The sequence below is a fragment of the Camelina sativa genome, chromosome 11 (genome assembly GCF_030686135.1).
Source record: "Camelina sativa cultivar CO46 ecotype springtype chromosome 11, ASM3068613v1".
NCBI classification, from domain to species: domain Eukaryota; kingdom Viridiplantae; phylum Streptophyta; class Magnoliopsida; order Brassicales; family Brassicaceae; genus Camelina; species Camelina sativa.
Window position 1 is genome coordinate 41,882,860 of NC_141890.1, and position 19,519 is coordinate 41,902,378.

Consider the following 19,519-nt stretch of genomic DNA (forward strand, 5'->3'; position numbering starts at 1 on the left):
ACACATTTATTTGACATATTTTGGTAAAAATTATGTATGATTGATGACAATTTTGAAATATTAGCTTATATAAAAATTTCAATTACAATTGATTGGTGAAAATTTTACTTTTTTAAAAAATAAAAGTCACTTGTGTTAAAAATTTCAATCTGATCAAAAGAATCATGAAATTAATTGGTCATACAGGCGAGCCGGATCGAACTGGTGACCTAGCATATCCTAAACCGTTTCATTGACCATCAGACAAACAAAACATTTTTATAATCTTGAATTAATCTTGTTTCTTATATTTAGCTGACCACCACCATCTATGTATTCGTGATTTATTTTTCACTGTTTTTTTACTTTTCATGTTCTTTCTCATCATTTTCATTGTCAAATTTTCATGATAAAAGCCATAGTTACTTTTACCGTCCGGTTCTTCATTATACTCTTCTTCTGCCTCTTCATCTTCCTAACATTCTTCTACTGAATAATCATTTAAATCTTTTCTTTTAGACTACCACACAACTTGTTAACCCATCAAATTCTAATACAAAAATCATTGCCTATTGTCTCGTAAATTTTGTGCAATTTTATGGACCAACTTAGTCACTACATGCACCCAATTATTGATACTTTCACCTTACTCGGTTTTAGACCCAAATGTATTGAAACTTTTCAAACCAAAATTCTTAATACTACAAAATTGCAAATTACTTGTAGAGAAAGTAATATGAACACATGCATAGCTAATAAAACATGTGTGATTGTCATCGATCATTCTTCTTTAAACCTCAAAAATTAACTCAAACAACATCAAATCAAGATCTTGCGATTTCAATCATTCCTTTGACCCAAAAGATAATTTTACAGAAACAATATCAAATCATCTATAAAGTCATCCATAGAAACATGTTTTAAATTTTTAAGAGTTAAATATTATAAATATTTAAACTCTATAAGAGTTTAAATATTTATAATATTTTAAACTTTCAATGGAGGTGTTTATAATATTTTCAAACATCCTATAAAGTTTAAATATTTCATATATTTAAACTTTTAAAAGTTTTAATAATTATAATATTTTAAATTTTTAAATTTTTTAAATTTGGACGCCTGATATATCAAGCTTCCTGCTCATTCATAGTTGGAAGCATATTAGTCTTATTTATAATGGTTTTCTGCCATTGTCTAAAACTTTCTAGCCGATGTGGGATATTGTAAATACACTTATTTATAAGTATTTTTAATATAGAAATTTAATATAATTTCAAAAATGTTAAATATTGAGTTGTCTGATCTCAATTGGTCGTTTAATATAGAAATTCTAGAAATTTAAAAAATGTTAATGAATGACATGTCGAATCCCGATTAATTTTTTAGAATATTTTTAATATTTTTAAACATCAAATATTTGAACTTTTTAAAAAAATTTAGAGTTAAATATTAATAATACTTAAAAGTTTTAAATATTTATAATATTTTCAACTTTATATGGAGGTATTTATAATATTTTTAAACTATCCTACAAAGTTTAAATATTTATAATGTTTGAACTTTTTAAAAGTTTTAATAATTATAATATTATTGAAAATTTTAAAATGTTTAAATTTGGATGCGTGATAAATCAAGTTTCCTGCTCATTCGTAGTTGGAAGCATATTAGTCTTATTTATAATGGTTATCAGCCATTGTCTAAATTTTTCTAGCCGATGTGGAACGTTGTAAATACACTTTATAAGTATTTTAATATAAAATTTAACATAATTTCAAAAACGTTAAATATTGAGTTGTCTTATCGTGATTGATCGTTTAAAAAATATCTTAATATAGAAAATTCTAGAAATTTAAATAATATTAATTAGTGACATGTCGAACTCCGATTGGATGTTTTAAATCCTAGGTGGGCAGCCTTAGGAGCTTATAGCTTCTCCTTTTATTTAGTATAGATTATTGTTTGTCGGCTTTATAAATGTGATATATATCATACAAGAACAATTCTCGGGTTCATTCCTAAGGTGAACCCCCTTTGTTCACTTCTCCTTATTTTAGCCAATGACAATCTGACATGTCCTAATGCATTTAAGAATCTATTCATTCACCTTCTTATAAAATAAGGAAACAAAATCTGTAAAATTAAAAAACTTAATACACTTATTTATAAACCCAAACCGATATATAATTTCATTCTAATTGTAAAATCTAAACCCTAACCATCTCATTTGTAAACCCAAACCGACATATAATTTCATTCTAATTGTAAAATCTAAACCCTAACCATCTCATTTGTAAACCCAAACCGACATATAATTTCATTCTAATTATAAAATCTAAACCCTAACCATCTCATTTGTAAACCCAAACCGACATATAATTTCGTTTTAATTGTAAAATCTAAACCCTAACCACTTCATTTGTAAACCCAAACCGACATATAATTTCGTTTTAATTGTAAAACCTAATCCCTAACCATTTCATTTGTAAACCCAAACCGACATATAATTTTGTCTGAATTGTAAAATCTAAACTCTAATCACCTTATTTGTAAACCCAAACTGATACATCATTTCATTCTAATTATAAAATCTAAACCAAGCCAATATTTAACTTTCCTTAAAAAAATTATACAGAATTTGTTTTCTTAATCTGTTTTGCTTTTTAATTTAATTTTGATTTATTCTTTTAAATAAAATAATATATAGAAGATTCTGATTGATTGAGAAGGAAGAAGTGAACAAGAAGGTTCACTTTAGGAGTGAACCTAAATATTTTTCATTATACAAAACAATTTTTTCAAATGAGTGTGTAATGCATGTTTGTACTTCACAATAATATTCTATGACAGAAATAAAATTTGAACATATTGTTTTGCATTATTTAAAGCTCTATCGGATGGACTTCTTTAACTTTGAGGTCATAATCTATTTGGTTAGCCTTAGTTTTCGGTCAACAAGTAAAAAAAAGAAAAGAAAGACAATCTATAGTGAGACTGAAATTTTAGTGTACAATCAAATTTCTTTTGAAAAGTATAGATGAAAATGGAAGTAAATAAGATTTTGTGTTTCACGTTTTGCTAGCTAGCTTTATGAATTTAGCAATGTTGTTAGTTTTTTTTTATGTATATTATTTTTTGAAGCATGATAATATAAACATTACATTATATGCACATGTTTAAAACAATACGTCAACAAAAAAGCTGAGATGATATATGCTAGTTTCATGTACGTATGACCACTACATTATATGCCAATCTGAAAATGGAGATGAAAGAGAAGCTAATGTGGACAGAAGAGAGAGAAACAAAGCAAAAACGGTGGTACAATCCTTAGACCATCTCCAATGTATTACTCTATTTTTTCCTCTAAAATAGAGCAACTATAAAATAAAGCATTGTTTTCCTCCAATGTATTACTCTATTTTAGAGGTAAAAAATCGAGTTAGTGTAAAAAATAGAGGTGAAAATAGAGTTGCTTTATATATAGAGCAATCCTATCATTTTCTCTATTTTAGAGGAAAATATAGAGTAGAGTTGGAACAAATGTTGCTCTATAATAGAGTTTTGACTCTAAAATAGAGTGGGGTTGGAGATGCCCTTAGACCATCTCCATTGCTTATACTGTGAATGTCTTAAGCAATCTTTTTAATACTCCCTCCGTTTCAAAATATAAGATGTTTTAGAGAAGTTTTTTGTTTCATAATATAGGATGTTTTCAATTTTCTATGCAACTTTTAGATTAGTTTAGTATTTTATATTATGCAGTATTGTTTTTGATTGGTTAAACTTGATAAAAGTAAAGACTTCTTAATCTGCGTGCTTTAGTTAAAACATCCTATATTTTGAAATGAAGGAAGTATAAATCTAAGACTCCTTTCAAGAGAGAAGAGAAAAATGTCTTCTTAAAAACATTATAGACATCCCTCAAGACATTTTCTAACCTCGTTTCTTTAATGGTTTCATTTCTTTTACAATTTCTCATTTAAAATTTTATTCTAACTAAAGACACATCACTTTAATCACCAATGTATATGCTTTTATAAGTTATAACTAGATTATGATCCGCGTGGGGCAAGTTTTTATTTTAATTTTTTTTTGTTAATGTACTATTTGTACATTTTAATATTAATTTTGCTAATGTATTATTTTGTTAATTCTAGTGATTCAGTGTATAATACGCGGTATACCGCACAACAATTTTGTTTAATACAAAGTGTTGTAAAAATAGTAAATTGAGGATTTAACCCATATTAAGTATCATAGTAATGACTTTTTTTTTTTTAGTATTATGAATTCAACATTGTCATGTCATACAACTCGTCCTGCAATATAATCGTTTGTGTTATTTTGAAGAATTAAAAAAAATATTCATAATTTTAAACTTTTTTTAATTAAGTTTAGATATATCAATTATAATATTTTAAACTTTTTAAAAAGTTTAAAATTTACTATATACAGTTAAATTAAACAGTTCAACTGAAAACCCAAATTAAGCTCGCGATATACAGTAGAACTATGTTTGTTTAACACAATCTTATGTAAGTTTGACATACATTGGTATTGCTAAAAATATTAAAATGAAAATTTAATCCGCATTGAAGTATCAGATTAATAATTTATTAATTTTTATGATTATTATTGATTCAAAAATTAGTATGTCATATATATAAATATAACTAGTCATGCAATATAACTTGTATGTGTTATTTAAATTTTTTTATATTTTTATATTTTCATAATTTCAAACTTTTTATATTTATTGTGTAATATATCTTCGTTTAAAAAAAATTCAAATCACAATATATGCAGAATATATATATATATATATATATATTATCTTTATGTATCATATGATGATTTACAACAATTAAAAATAAATTCATATAAAGATGATAGGAGAATATTTTTTTTTAATATGGAGTAAATCTTCTAAATAAGTATATTAATTGTAGAACAATATATTATATATATAAATATTTAAAATATTTTAATTGTGTTTGGTTATAAGGATAATAGAAAAAGTTAACTAAAGTTGTTTGGATATGAATTTTAACAATTAATGGCATTCAATGCTAATAGTTTCCAAAACAAATTTAATTTTCAAAAGACTCTACAAAAATACTAGTATATATATATATTAATTAAGGGTGTAAAATATAGTCCTAAACAAAACCATATCTAATATTGAAGCTGCAAGATACAATAAAAATCGTTGATCTTGACTCCAAAAACATACTCTTTGTTTGTTAGCCACAAAAACTACATACATACATATACAAATATAACTATGTCACGTACTTATCTCCCGACAATCTCATGTGACAATCATCGGATCTTACAAAACATTCTCACCCAAATGACCAAATCCATCTGTTGTATTTCGTCTTCTATACAAACTTGTACAAAGAGTTGATTAAAACATATAGTTGTGTCTTCTCAAGTCCCACAAAAAATTGTTTATCAAACAAAGTCCCACAAAAACTCAAAGATAGATGACACAAGATACCCTAACACAAACCCATTATGTCAACTGTCCAAAGACATTGTTCATGGTCGAGGCCCGAGGGGTAGCATTGATGTGCCTTTTGTCTATCGAAGAATCTCTTTCTAACATCAATATATACCCCTTACAACAAATCTTGGTTTGTGCCACAACTTTGAAATGAAAATTCATAGAAGTTTACGTAAAATATCCATTCAAAAATAGGTCCAACCATTCCAAGCCCGAGCAGTTAACTTCCTAAAGACCCAAATATCTATCTATTCGAGTATAGGTCCAACCATCCAACCGGTATCGTCGTATATAACTTACACCGGTGCTTCACACTATATATCTTACGAGAAAGTTAAAACGAGTATTTCCTAGTAATGTATTGACATCTTTCCTTGTCCTATATTTAGAAGTTAGAACCGTCATGTTACTTTGGCGACTTAAGAAAGGCAAATTTGTAGTCTTCGTGGATAATCACGTTATATTTCGTCTATGTGTGCCATGCATATTTGACGAATACTTTGCTTTTCAATATATGACAACCCGTCCCGTGGATCTTACTAGTTCACCGCTAACTTGCCCTATAGATCCTGAATTCTTATTTCCACCTTTTAACAATCTTCCTACAGAACAAACTGTCACCAATTGATCTGCAGGTCAATTATGTTTCATCTGCTTTCAAAATCTTAACAAAATATTTGTGATTGATAATTTGATAATGAAGTGTAGACTTTGCGTTAGTTTTCTTTTTGTGGCCGTAGGGATTTTGTATCCAGCCCAATATTATGATAGAATTAATACTATCATCTCTGTAACGTGGCAGTTTCAATGCACACGTGTCGAATTAGGTTTTTTCTCACGTCAATCTCATAAATAGCTGCCGCCCCTAATTTTGTTTCCCTTCTACGGATCGAGATCTGAAAGCTCAGCCCGGCAGCCCCAGGTAATTCAAACTTCTCGTTCTCGTTATGATTAAGGTGAATATTGGTGTCAGACACGTTTTTGAAGAACATGTTTTTCTTTTTGGCTGAAAAATGGTTTAAAAAAATTTCTTCTCTTCTTAATTTTTTCACCATTTTTTCAATGGTATGAGTTTTGAACCCGTAAATTATCTTTAAACTCAGATTCAAAGATATATTGTTAGTATAAAACTTTGATTTAATATACTATTGATTAATAATTAAAAATTATGAAATTTTTTAATATATATTAGAACAAAGTTTTATATTAACAATTTTATCTTAGATGACACAGTTATTTTAAAAAAATTGAGCTTGTTTTAAATTTTTTTTTGGTTATTATTTGATTATGCATATAAATTACTTTTCATGTATCCAGCCTTTCTCTCGACTAACTTTTTCTCCATTCTCCATACTCTTTCTTCTTACTCTTCTTTCTTCAAACTCTTCATCATGTCTGATCCTTCTAAGCTAAGAGATCCAACATAGAAATATACGACTCCAGTTTCGGGTGAACATGGTAGTTTTATGTGTATCATTTGTAAAAAAGTCACAAATGGTGGAGTTCAACATGCAAAACAGCATATCGTTGGTGGTTTTAGGAATGTTACTGCCTGCAATCTAGTTTATGACTGTGTGAGGGAAGAAGTGAAAACTTTCATGCTTAACAAGGCTGAAGTTAAAGCCACTATATACGATGTGGAAGATGAAGATGAGGATGAAGGTCAGCCTAGTCAGCCACCTTCCAAGAAACGTAAGGGTCCAATGGATAGGTATGTTCTTCCAACTCCTCATGATATCTTGAAAGGAAGAAAGGACATTAAAAAAAAGTTTTTGGAAAATCTGATAAAGAACTTAGGGACAAGGCATGTGCTGCTATTGCAAGGTGGTTCTATGATGCAGGGCTTCCGTTTAATGCTGTTATTTTTGATAGTTTTAGAGAAACACTTTAATAAGTTGGTCAATATGGGTCTGGCGTTAAACCACCAACTATGTATGAGCTGCGGGTTCCTTTTCTGAAGAAAGAAGTAAAAGCACTTTTCATGAAGACCTTTTTCATATTCATTGCTCCTAAATCCTTTGGCCACTTAGAATTATTCCTTTAAACCACCAGTAGTTACTCGGTTTGCTACACCATTCATCATACTTGCGCAGTATCATAAGCAGAGGAAAAACTTGAGAAGTTTTGTAACTTCTCAAGAATGGAATGATTTCAAGTGGCCAAAGGATTTAGGAGCAATGAATGTGAAAAAGTTCTTCATGAGTGACAGATTTTGGCACAACGTGTTGTATGCACTCAAGTTGAGAGGACCTCTAGTTAAGGTTCTTAGGTTGGTTGACGGAGAGAAAAAGCTGGCTGTAACGTACATATAGGAAGCAATGTATAGGGCTAAAGAGGCCATTGCTAGGACCTTCAATGAGAAGGACGAACAATACAAAGATGCATTTGCAATAATTGATAAGCGATGGGACTGTCAACTCCATAATCCTTTGCATGCTGCTGGCTACTTTTTGAATCCAAAATTTCAGTATAATGTAGAGTATGGAGTGAACTGTGAAGAGGTTGTGAAAGGTCTCTACATCGTTATTGGAAAGTTGGTTCCTGAATTGCAACTCAAGATAAGATAGACACATAGTTCACGCTGTTTAAAAATGCTTCAGGGCTCTTTGGGATACCCATGGCGATAAGACAAAGAAAAATAAAAGCACCAGCTGAGTGGTGGTCTTCTTATGGAGGATCTACACCAACACTTAGAGACTTTGCCATAAAGGTTCTTAGTCTCACATGTAGTGCAACTAGTTGTGAGAGAAACTGGAGCATGTTTCAACATCTCCATACCAAGAAAAGGAATCGATTGGCTCAAGAACGTTTGAATGATTTGGTGTTTGTTAAGTACAATCGCACTTTACAACGTCGTTACAAGCTGAAAGACACCATTGATCCGATCATCCTAGAAGATATTGATGATTGTAATGAGTGGTTGGTTGGAAGAATGGATGAGGAGTCTACTGTTGACTATGATCTAGTGTTTGAAGATGGTGACTTAACATGGGATGTGGTAAGCAGAGCTTCTGGAGCTGATGAGCCTAACTATCTTACTAGAGCCAAAAAAGCATTAGCACAATCTGCAAGTAGAGCTGATAAAGGGAAGAATACAGCCTCAAGCTCCAATCCAGCTCCAATCCAGCTCCAAGACCATCTCAAAGGTCATCTACAACTCCACTGACTTTGATTGATGAAGATGATGAGAATAAAATTGAAGAAGATTTCAGAGGAGATGAGGACACTCAAGCGGGTGTGGAAGATGTTGAGTATGATGATGAGGAGAATCATGAGATGGATTTTAAGAGTTTTAAGTTTAAAAATTTGTTTGGATTAGCTGTTTCTTTGTTTTGTTTTTAGTTCTCAATTTAAAACTCTGTTGGATTTGCTGCTTCTTTGTTTTGTTTTCAGTTCTCAGTTTAAAACTTTGTTGGATTGGCTTTTCCTTAGTTTTGTTTTCAATTCTCAGCTTTACTATTATTGGATTGTCTCTTTCTATATGTTTCAAATGATCTATATTTTAGACTCACAAATTGTGTTAATATAGCTAAGGGATCAATGACTAACTTGTACGTTTTTTATGTGTAGACTCGCCTTATGCAGCAAAGGCGCGGAGCGATTGGCGCCTAGGCTCAAGGCAAGAGCCAGACCTTTGTAGCCTCACCTTGCCTTTCGCCATTTAAAACACAGAAGAGAGATGAGAAACTTCGTCGAAATTGGTCCTGCTGCTAGATAGCGTGGTACTCCCTGGGAAGAACTTGTTGTTGCATGAATATAAGAAATAGGTTGTTAAAAAAGTTACCGAAAGAGACAAACGCCACTCGCCTCGTTGATACCGAAAATAGCAAATGCTGAAACTGTTGGAACAACCTCTACAAAGTCCTCTCAAACACTGAAAAGTTCTTGGTTTTGGGATATACGGTGGTGCATGCAGAAATGTTTAAAAGGGTTGATTTAGCCACTTATATCACCAAACTGCATCATCTTTTCAATGAATTATCTTGAGCTAGATGATTTTCTGGGAATTGATTGTCGAAACTATGCGAGTGAGGCCAAAATACGGTGAAAGATCATATAGTGATTTGTAGTGTAGGTAGGAGCGTAAAGTATCTTGGATAAGGATATACTCACAAACCTAGAGAGGACGTGAGGACCACTAAAAGGTCGCGAATGTGGCGTTACATTTGGTATCATAACAAAACCTAAACGACTGTGCAGTCAAGACAGACACCGTCGGGGGACGTTGTCTTGGTGTGCAACGTGGATGTTGTGATCTGTTAGTAGGGAGAATTGTAACAATTCGGTCTCAAGATATATGGTGGTGCTTGCGGAAAGGTTTAAAAGAATTGATTTAACCACTTATGTCACTGAAGTGCACTTATCCTTTCAGTCAACCGTCATAAGAAAACTTCACAATTAGGCGTGTTTATTCTAGAACAATTTCAAAATGTGTGACCTTCTGGGAAGTGATTATTGGAATCGTGCGAGTGAGGAAAAAATATGAGGAAAGATCAGGTGGTGATTTATAGGATTGGTAAAACAAATTTTTAAAGCCTCTGAGATGTAATGTATGGACCGTCAGATAAGAATGGGCTTACGGGGCTAGAGATAACATGGGGCCACTAAGAGATGACGATCATGGTGTTACATAGATTACTTCTAAAAACGTTCAATATCACCACAAAGACAACATAGCATCTCGCTTCACCACATAGTTTGATATCCCAAAGGCATTTGATAGCACTCTATGGTATTTCACCATCTATCTCCTTAAATTAGTTCGAGGCCATATAGTCTCATACACGACGTTCAAGCTTGAGTGTTCCTTTTCCCAGCAATAGATGGTTTCAGTAATGATGTGCATTAGGAAGACACGACTACTGTCATCATATGAACCCAAGCTTGCATATCATTATTCATCCAAAATTTGATCAGCACTGATAGATACTCATGGGATTGCACCTCACACCGGTTTAAATAATACGCTGTATCATTTAATCATCATATTGCTCATTCGTTATCATGATACATCTTCTCATGTGGTCATCAAATGAGGATATGATAGATTGATGAGAGTAAGAACACACAATATGTTAAAGGAAGAATTATATATTAGACTCTCATAATTGTAAAGGTAAAATATACATTCTCTTAAATAGAGATGAGTTTTCTAAATTTAGATAAGAATAAATGTAAACAATATATATGTATACATTCCTGATAATGTTAAACTTCCTAAACTAATATTAACATTTATCTAATATCTTCTAAATTCTTGTAAAATAAAATCTTCATGATTTCCTTTTTCGGGTTTGTCATCTCGACTGTCAATCTCGGTCGATCTTTGGTTCTCCATTACCCAATACCCATGGCAAGCTGATATGTGGTAACACTAATAAGTTTGGACAAGTCTTAAAAATAACGGTTTTATACCCGGCCGTCGAGTCATTGTCAACGTTTATACCCAGTCGTAGGATCAAAGCAGCTATAATACTCAGTCATCAGGTCATCGACGTTTATACCTGGTCGTGAGGTTCTTGAAGTAGTAAGGGGACAAACTAGCATTTGCTATGTACATGAATAATTCGTGATTGCGTAAAAACAACTCATGAGAGTGAGAAGCCATATTAAAAGGATGTTAATCGCGAGGACTAAAAAACATCAAGTTGAACGAATCAATCAATAGATTCATGTTCATAATTCAATATCTTGGACTTCAAATAACTAGCAATTCTGCTAGCCAATATTAAATCAACTTGACCAATTATTGACCCAACCGATAAAACAAGCATCCAACATGCTTACGAGTTATAGTCTTGATCATGGTTCATGTTCATATCCACCAAGAGGAGAAGAACACGTCTCCCTCTTTCTCTTTTCTTTGTTTTCTCGACTAACCGGCCCACATCACTCGTGATACTGTTAATCTTCCTAAACCAATATTAACATTTATCTGATATCTTCTAAATTCTTATAGAAGAATATCTTTCTGATTTCTTTTTTCAGGTTTGTCATATCAACCGTCGATCTTCGATTCTCGATTACGCAATAGGATATAAGATACTCCCAAGGATTCATGAATTCATGCCCAAGTTGTGTAGATACAATGAACTAAACTGCATCAATGATGATGGATCAAATCACACAAAATTAATTGTAGATTAACTGATGTAATTAATTTAATTTATTTTGTATTTATGTTAATGATTTGTAAATTGAACCTATATAAGCTCCATTCTCCATCTATTGTAAAAATATATAGATTTTTTAGAAAATAAAGATAGAGTTTCTCACTTTTAAAGCTTAGGCTTTGTTTTGCTTGTCTTTTCTATTGTATGTGTTTCCTTTAGAAAACAAGTGGAATCTTTATCTTTGTGTGTGATTCACATAAATATTGATTTGTGTTCTTATCACTAAGTCATTCTGCAACTTTGTATTGTGAACTTCGATCCATCATTCATCTCTGATGAGATCATGGCCAGCTCAACCAAACCACACGAACCTGAGGAGCAGCTTGTAGCCGAGAAGCATCTTGTAGCAGAGGAGCAGCTTGTACCGGAGGAAGTATCGGAGGAAGTGTTGATCGTTCCGGCTGGTCCTATAACAAGGTCAAGATCCAAGAGGTTCAACCAAGCCATCAATGGAATACTTAGGGAGCTGGACAAGAAGCAAGAAAACGTGGCTCAAACCACTTTGATGATGATCACAACTCAAGGTGCTCCGTAAAGGGTTAAGTGTTGCTTATGCACTCTTTTTCCCTTGTCAAGTTTTGTCCCATTGGGTTTTCTTGACAAAGTTTTTAATGAGGCATAAGTAGCACTTTCAAGCCCCCTTTTCCAGCCCAAGTCGTGGTCCAAGGTCCATTACAAGCCTTGGCCCTTTTTCTATCTCTTTTGCATTTATTGTTTTTGTAATTTCCAAGACACTTTGCGTGAGCTTGCATGAGTGAGGACTTGTGCATGTTCCTGCATGAGTTTAGGCTTGTGCATGCTCTTGCATGTCTTTCTTCTCTCCCCTCTTTTCCTTTATCCTCCCTCTTCTATATAAACTCCATGTAGTTCTCATTTGCAAATCATCAAACATTTTATCAAAAACTTCTCTTTTTACTTGTTTATATCTTCTCAACTTGTTTATTTCTTAGTGTGTCATATCTAAGATATATTCAAGCCTGTAGTCTAAGAGATTTTCATCTCTCTTGGAAGTACATTTCATTCCCCCTTCAAATCCGCTGCATCCATTCCCTTCACCTTCATCGCCATTCATCTTTCAATTCTGCTGCATCACCAAAGTTCAATCCATTGTTCATCATCATTTCGTCCATTCCACTCAAAAACCTTGCGAAGTGTGTCCTTGGGCATAGATCCTCATCCAAGAGTCTATCATGTTGTATCAGAGCCACTTTGCTATCAGGTTTTGAAATTCCAAACTTAATTTTCTGTTTTTCCCAGATTTTTCTTCAATCCTGCAATATTTTTATAAAATATTTTGCTTGTTCAAAAATTCCGAAACGAACTGTTTTCAAACCAAGATCGAGTATAGTATTTGTTAAAATTGTTTCTGGAATTTTTGAACGTGATTTGATAATTTATTTTGTCCGATCCGTTCATATAGGTTCTAAGAGTTTTTGGTGTCATATGAAAGGTCTTATTTTGTGTATGTTGTGTGACATCATTTCTATTACAAAAGGAACTTGTTACTGGTGTTTTTGTGCTTTGTTTTATTTTCAGGTACCATGGTGACGTCTGAAGAGGAAAAGTCATCCGCCTCTAGCCTGGAAAAGAGAATCACGAAATGAGTCACAACTGCTATGGCAATGATGCTCAGTGAAAAGCTTGGTGCTCTACACTTAAACCAAAACAACCCGGAACCAAATCAGCGTCAAAGACAACACCGAGAGGAACCAAGGCTAGATGATGAGGCAAGAGAATACTACAACACGCCTCCTCTCACAGTAGTCAACGCAGGCATCAACGAGACAAATCACAACCTAGAGATCCTTTGGAAGGTCTAAAGTTCAAAATTCCCGCTTTCCATGGAACCAACAACCCGGATACTTACTTGGAGTGAGAGCAGAAAATTGAGTTAGTCTTCGTTAGTTAAGAAGTCACCGAGGTCAACAAGGTTAAAGTTGCTGCTACTGAGTTCTACAACTATGCCTTAAGTTGGTGGGATAAACTTGTTACCAGCCGGAGACGTGCCGGAGATATTCCAATTGAAACATGGAACCAGCTGAAAGCCATTATGCGAAAGAGATTTGTGCCGAGTTATTATCACCGTGATCTAAATCAGCGGTTGAGAATTTTGGTTCCATGAAGCAAGTCAGTCGAGGAGTACTTCAAGGAAATGGAAACCCTTATGCTAAGAGCTAATATTCAAGAAGATGGAGAAGCTGTCATGTCTCGATTCATGGGAGGTCTCAACCGAGAAAGCCAAGACCGTCTAGAAACCCAGCACTATGTAGAGCTTGAGGAGATGCTTCACAAGGCAGTCATGTTCGAACAGCAAATCAAAAGGAGGAATTCCCGATCCAATTACAACACCACCAAGACAACCTACAGCTCGGGAAAATCAAGTTATCAAAAGGAGGAAAAGCCCGACTACCAAAAGGATTACAAGCCATTTGTCAAGCCAAAACCGCTAGATTCAAACCTAAAAGGAAAAGAGGTAAGGAAGTGATCACAAGGGCGAGGGATATTCGATGCTTTAAGTGTCAAGGACTTGGGCATTATGTGAGCGAGTGTTCCAACAAAAGAATCATGGTCCTTAGAGATAATAGCGAAGTCGAATCTGAAGATGAGCGTTCGGAAAATGACTCATTATAAGAGGGTTTGGAAGCCCCCACTAAAGGAGAATTGCTTGTTGCGAGGAGATCTTTGAGTGTTCTAACTAAGGCTGAAGAGCAAGTGCAAAGGGAAAACTTGTTTCACACACGAGGCTTGGTCAAAGATAAGGTATGTAGTTTAATTATTGATGGTGGAAGTTGTACTAATGTTGCGAGCACAAATATGGTTGAGAAGCTTGGCTTAGAAGTTCTTAAACACCAGAGACCGTATTCGCTCCAATGGCTGAATGAAACTGGTGAGATGTCCGTCAACGAGCAAGTCAAGGTACTGCTTTCAATTGGTAAGTATTAGGACGAGATCATGTGCGACATACTACTGATGGAAGCTAGCCACCTCCTTCTTGGACGTCCACTGCAATCAGATCGACAAGTTGTCCACGATGGCTTCACTAATCGACACACCTTCGAACACAATGGATAAAAAATAACTCTCATTCCGATGATTCCGCATGAAGTCTATCTAGATTAGCTAAGCATGAAACACCGGGCAATCAACTAACCCCAAACCAAACCAATCGATACCAAGGGTAAGAACAAGGTAAGTCATAATAGTTTACTCTTTGTTTACAAAGAAACTCTTACTTGTTCAACTAATCCCCGAACCAGTGCTACCGAGTAAGATTGAGTTGGTTTTGCAAGAGTATAAGGACATATTTCCGGAAGACAATCCCATAGGTTTACCACCCATCCTAGGAATCGAGCATCAAATCGACTTTATGCCGGGAGCCGCTCTACCAAACCGACTAGCTTATCACACCACCTCAACCGAAACAAAAGAACTCGAGAGACAAGTGAATGAGCTTATGGACAAATGACATATTCGAGAAATTATGAGTCCATGTGTCGTTCCGGTTTTACTAGTACCAAAGAAAGATGAGAGTTGGCGAATGTGCGTGGACTGCCGAGCCATCAACAATATTACGATTAAGTATCGCCACCCTATCCCTCGATTAGATGATATGCTTGATTAATTGCATGGTTCTAGCATCTTTTCAAAAATTGATCTTAAAAGTGGTTATCATCAAATCCGAATTAAAGAAGGTGATTAGTGGAAAATGACTTTTAGAACCTAGCAAGGGTTATATGAGTGATTAGTCATGCCGTTTGGGTTAACTAATGCGCCTAGAACTTTCATGAGATTGATGAATCATGTCCTTAGGAAGCATATTGGAGTTTTTGTTGTGGTTTATTTTGATGTCATCTTAATTTATAGTAAGAATTTGGAAGATCATGTCATGCATCTTAAACACATTTTGGATTTGCTTCGGAAGGAAAAGCTTTATGCGAACTTTAAGAAGTGCACATTTTGCACAGATAGTCTTGTTTTCCTAGACTTTGTTGTGAGTGCAGATGAAATCAAGGTTGATGAGGAAAAAGTCAAGGTAATTCGAGAATGGCCAAGTCCTAAGAATGTGAGCGAGGTGAGGAGCTTTCATGGTTTAGCGGGATTCTACCGACAATTTGTCAAGGATTTCAGCACAATTGCCGCTCCACTTACGAAAGTCATCAAAAAGGACATTGGATTCAAATGGGAAGATTCAAAAGAAAACGCCTTCCAAGCCTTGAAAGAGAAACTTACTAATTCTCCTGTTTTAATTCTTCCTAATTTTATGAAACTTTTGTGATTGAGTGTGACGCCTCCAGGATAGGTATTGGAGCTGTTTTGATGCAGGATCATAAGCCCATGGCATTCTTCAGTGAGAAGTTAGGAGCGACACTCATCTATCCGACCTACGACAAGAAGCTGTAAGCATTGGTCCGAGCACTACAAATGTGGCAACACTATCTATGGCCAAAGGAGTTCATCATTCATACCGACCACGAGTCTCTCAAGCACTTAAAGGGTAAAAAAAAGCTCAACAAATGTCATGATGTGGGTCGAATTCATAGAAACTTTCCCATATGTGATTAAGTACAAAAAAGGTAAAGATAATATTGTAGCCGATACATTATCTCGAAGGTATGTTTTGCTAACTTATTTGGATGCAAGATTGTTGGGTTTTGAGCTGATAAAGGATTTGTATGCTAATGATTCTGATTTTAGCAAAATATTTCATTCTTGTGAGAAGTTTGCCTTTGGGAAATATTATCGCAAGAGGGTTATTTGTTCTTTGAAAATAGACTTTGTGTGCCTCACTCTTCTTTGCGAGAATTGTTTCTAAGGGAAGCTCATGGAGTTGGAATAATGGGACACTTTGGAGTTGCTAAGACATATAAGGTGATGCAAGAACACTTGCATTGGCCGTACATGAAAAGAGATGTTGAACGACTATGTGAATGGTGTGCGACTTAAAAGCTGAGGTTCAATCCCACGGTTTGTATACCCCTTTATCTATTCCTTTGCATCCTTGGACTGATATCTCTATGGATTTTGTGGTTGGATTGCCTAGGACTAGGGCTGGTAAGGATTCCATCTTTGTGGTTGTTGATCGCTTTTCTAAAATGGCGCATTTTATTCCATGTCATAAATGATGATGCATCTCATGTTGCTAGCTTGTTCTTTAGAGAAGTTGTTCGTTTGCATGGCATACCTAAGACCATATTTTCTGATCGTGACACTAAGTTCCTTAGTTATTTTTGGAAAACTTTTCGGTCTAAATTGGGAACTAGATTGCTTCTCTCTACTACATGTCATCCGCAAACCAATGGTCAAACTAAAGTTGTCAATCGAACCTTGTCTATATTATTGCGTGTGCTCATAAAAAAGAATCTTAAGACTTGGGAAGATTGCTTGCCGCATGTTGAATTTGCTTATAATCATTCTATTCATTCTGCGACTAAGTTTTCTCCTTTTGAAATCGTTTATGGGTTCAATCCCACATCTCCTTTGGATCTAATGCAATTTTACCTTTGATTGAGAGATCAAGTCTTGATGGCAAGAAGAAAGCCGATTTAGTAAAACAGGTTCACAAAAAGGCTAAGGAAAATCTTGAGGCCCGGACGAAGCTTTACGAAAAGTATGCGAACAAAGGGCGAAAAGAAGTCATCTTCAGTGAGGACAATCAAGTGTGGGTTCATCTTAGGAAGGAGCGTTTCCCGGAGGAGCGAGCATCCAAACTAATGCCAAGAATTGATGGACCATTCAAAGTGCTCAAACGGATCAACAACAATGCCTACCAACTCGACCTCCAAGGTAAGTACAAAGTGAATGGCAGTTTCAGTGTTTATGATCTTCTTCCTTATTTTGCAGATAATCGGATTTGAGGTCAAATCCTTTTCAAGTGGGAGAGAATGATAAGATCATGGCCAGCTCAACCAAACCACACGAACCTGAGGAGCAGCTTGTAGCCGAGGAGCATCTTGTACTAGAGGAGCAGCTTGTATCGGAGGAAACATCAGAGGAAGCGTTGATCGTTCCGGTGGGTCCTATAACAAGGTCAAGATCCAAGAGGTTCAAACAAACCATCAATGGAATACTTAGGGAGCTGGACAAGAAGCAAGAAGACGTGGCTCAAACCACTTTGATGATAATCACAACTTAAGGTGCTCCGTAAAGGGTTAAGTGTTGATTATGCACTCTTTTTCCCTTGTCAAGTTTTGTCCCATTGGATTTTATTGACAATGTTTTTAATGAGGCCTAAGTAGCACTTTCAATCCCCCTTTGCCAGCCTAAGTCGTGGTCCAAGGTCCATTACAAGCCTTAGCCCTTTTTCTATCTCTTTTGCATTTATTGTTTTTGTAATTTCCAAGACACTTTGCCTGAGCTTGCATGAGTGAGGACTTGTGCATGTTCTTGCATGATTTTGGGCTTGTGCATGCTCTTGCATGTCTTTCTTCTCTCCCCTCTTCTTCTTCATCCTCCCTCTTCTATATAAACTCCATGTAGTTCTCATTTGCAAATCATCAAACATTTTATAAAAAACGTCTCTTTTTACTTGTTTGATTTGAGGAGTGTGTAAAATCTTCTCAACTTGTTTATTTTTTAGTGTGTCATATCTAAGAAATATTCAAGCCTGTAGTCTAAGAGATTTCCATCTCTCTTGGAAGTACATTTCATTCCCCCTTCAAATGCGTTGCATCCATTCCCTTCACTTTCATCGCCATTAATCTATCAATTCTGCATCACCAAAATTCAATCCATTGTTCATCATCATTTCGTCCATTCCAGTCCAAAACCTTGTAAAGTGTGTCCTTGGGAATAGATCCTCATGCAGGAGTCTCTCAATCTCCATCTTATCTGAGTTAGTTAGAGAGGTCATTAAACCAGCTAACGACTCACCCCAATTTTGGCTGTATCATCCCCCTTCTTTGATTGGAATTTCAGGTGACAATTTATAATCTATGGAAAAAGAGAAATGAGAGAATTCACTCGAGAGTTTATCACTCTGCTCCACAACTAAGTAAACTCAGCTACAAGCTTATTCCAAATGAAGAAAAGTATTCACCAAAAGACATGAATAATTTTGTATAATTACTTAGTCTTAAAATTAATAAGGACATAAAAATATATAGAGAAAGAAGATTATTACAAATAAAAAGGGTTGCATGGAGTAGAAAGAAACCACATTTATGATTGTGGGTGGATAGCTATATTCTAACATTCCCCCTCAAGGTTGGCTCGGTAATGTCAATCAAGCTTAACTTGACATGAATGAAGCTACACACTTTTCAATTTCCATCTTAAGCGAAGATGTGTGCAAGCTAATCTGAACTTCTTTTGTAAGTAGAAACTATGATGTTACGCTTGACTTTTTCATGGATATGATGACAATCCACTTCAATATGCTTGGTACGTTCATGAAAGATAAAGTTGAAAGCGATGTATGTGAATTGCATCCTGGTTGTCACAATACAATACATAGTGATTGGTTGAATAGTCTTGACTCCTAAATCCAGAAGTAACACATTTAGCCAGATAAGTTCATTTGTTGTACGTGAATCGCAGCTTGGTTATCACAATGCAAAGCTTACTCATCTTGTGAAAGAAAATATGTGTGGAGAGTGCATTAGGCCACAAATAGCTTTCTCCAATTTGAAAGTAGTGCCTTATTCAACTTCAACCTCAGGAAGTGGAACATATATATAAACTTTGTTTTCAAGCTCTCCTTAAAAGAAAACGGATTCTTAACATCCATCTTGCACAACCCAAAAATGGTTAGTGGCAAGAGAAAGGACATGTACAATATAGAGTTTGGCAACAAATCCATTTTTGTAGTTTATGTTCTCCAAAGCTTTGATACCATGTAGAAAAGTATAAATGTAACTAA

At 34.6% G+C, this 19,519-nt stretch overlaps 1 pseudogene; it reads left to right on the forward strand.

Moving 5' to 3' along the window:
* Positions 1 to 6,849: 6,849 nt before the first annotated feature.
* LOC147935266 (uncharacterized) lies at positions 6,850 to 8,843 on the forward strand (annotated as a pseudogene).
* The last annotated feature ends 10,676 nt before the right edge of the window (positions 8,844 to 19,519 follow it).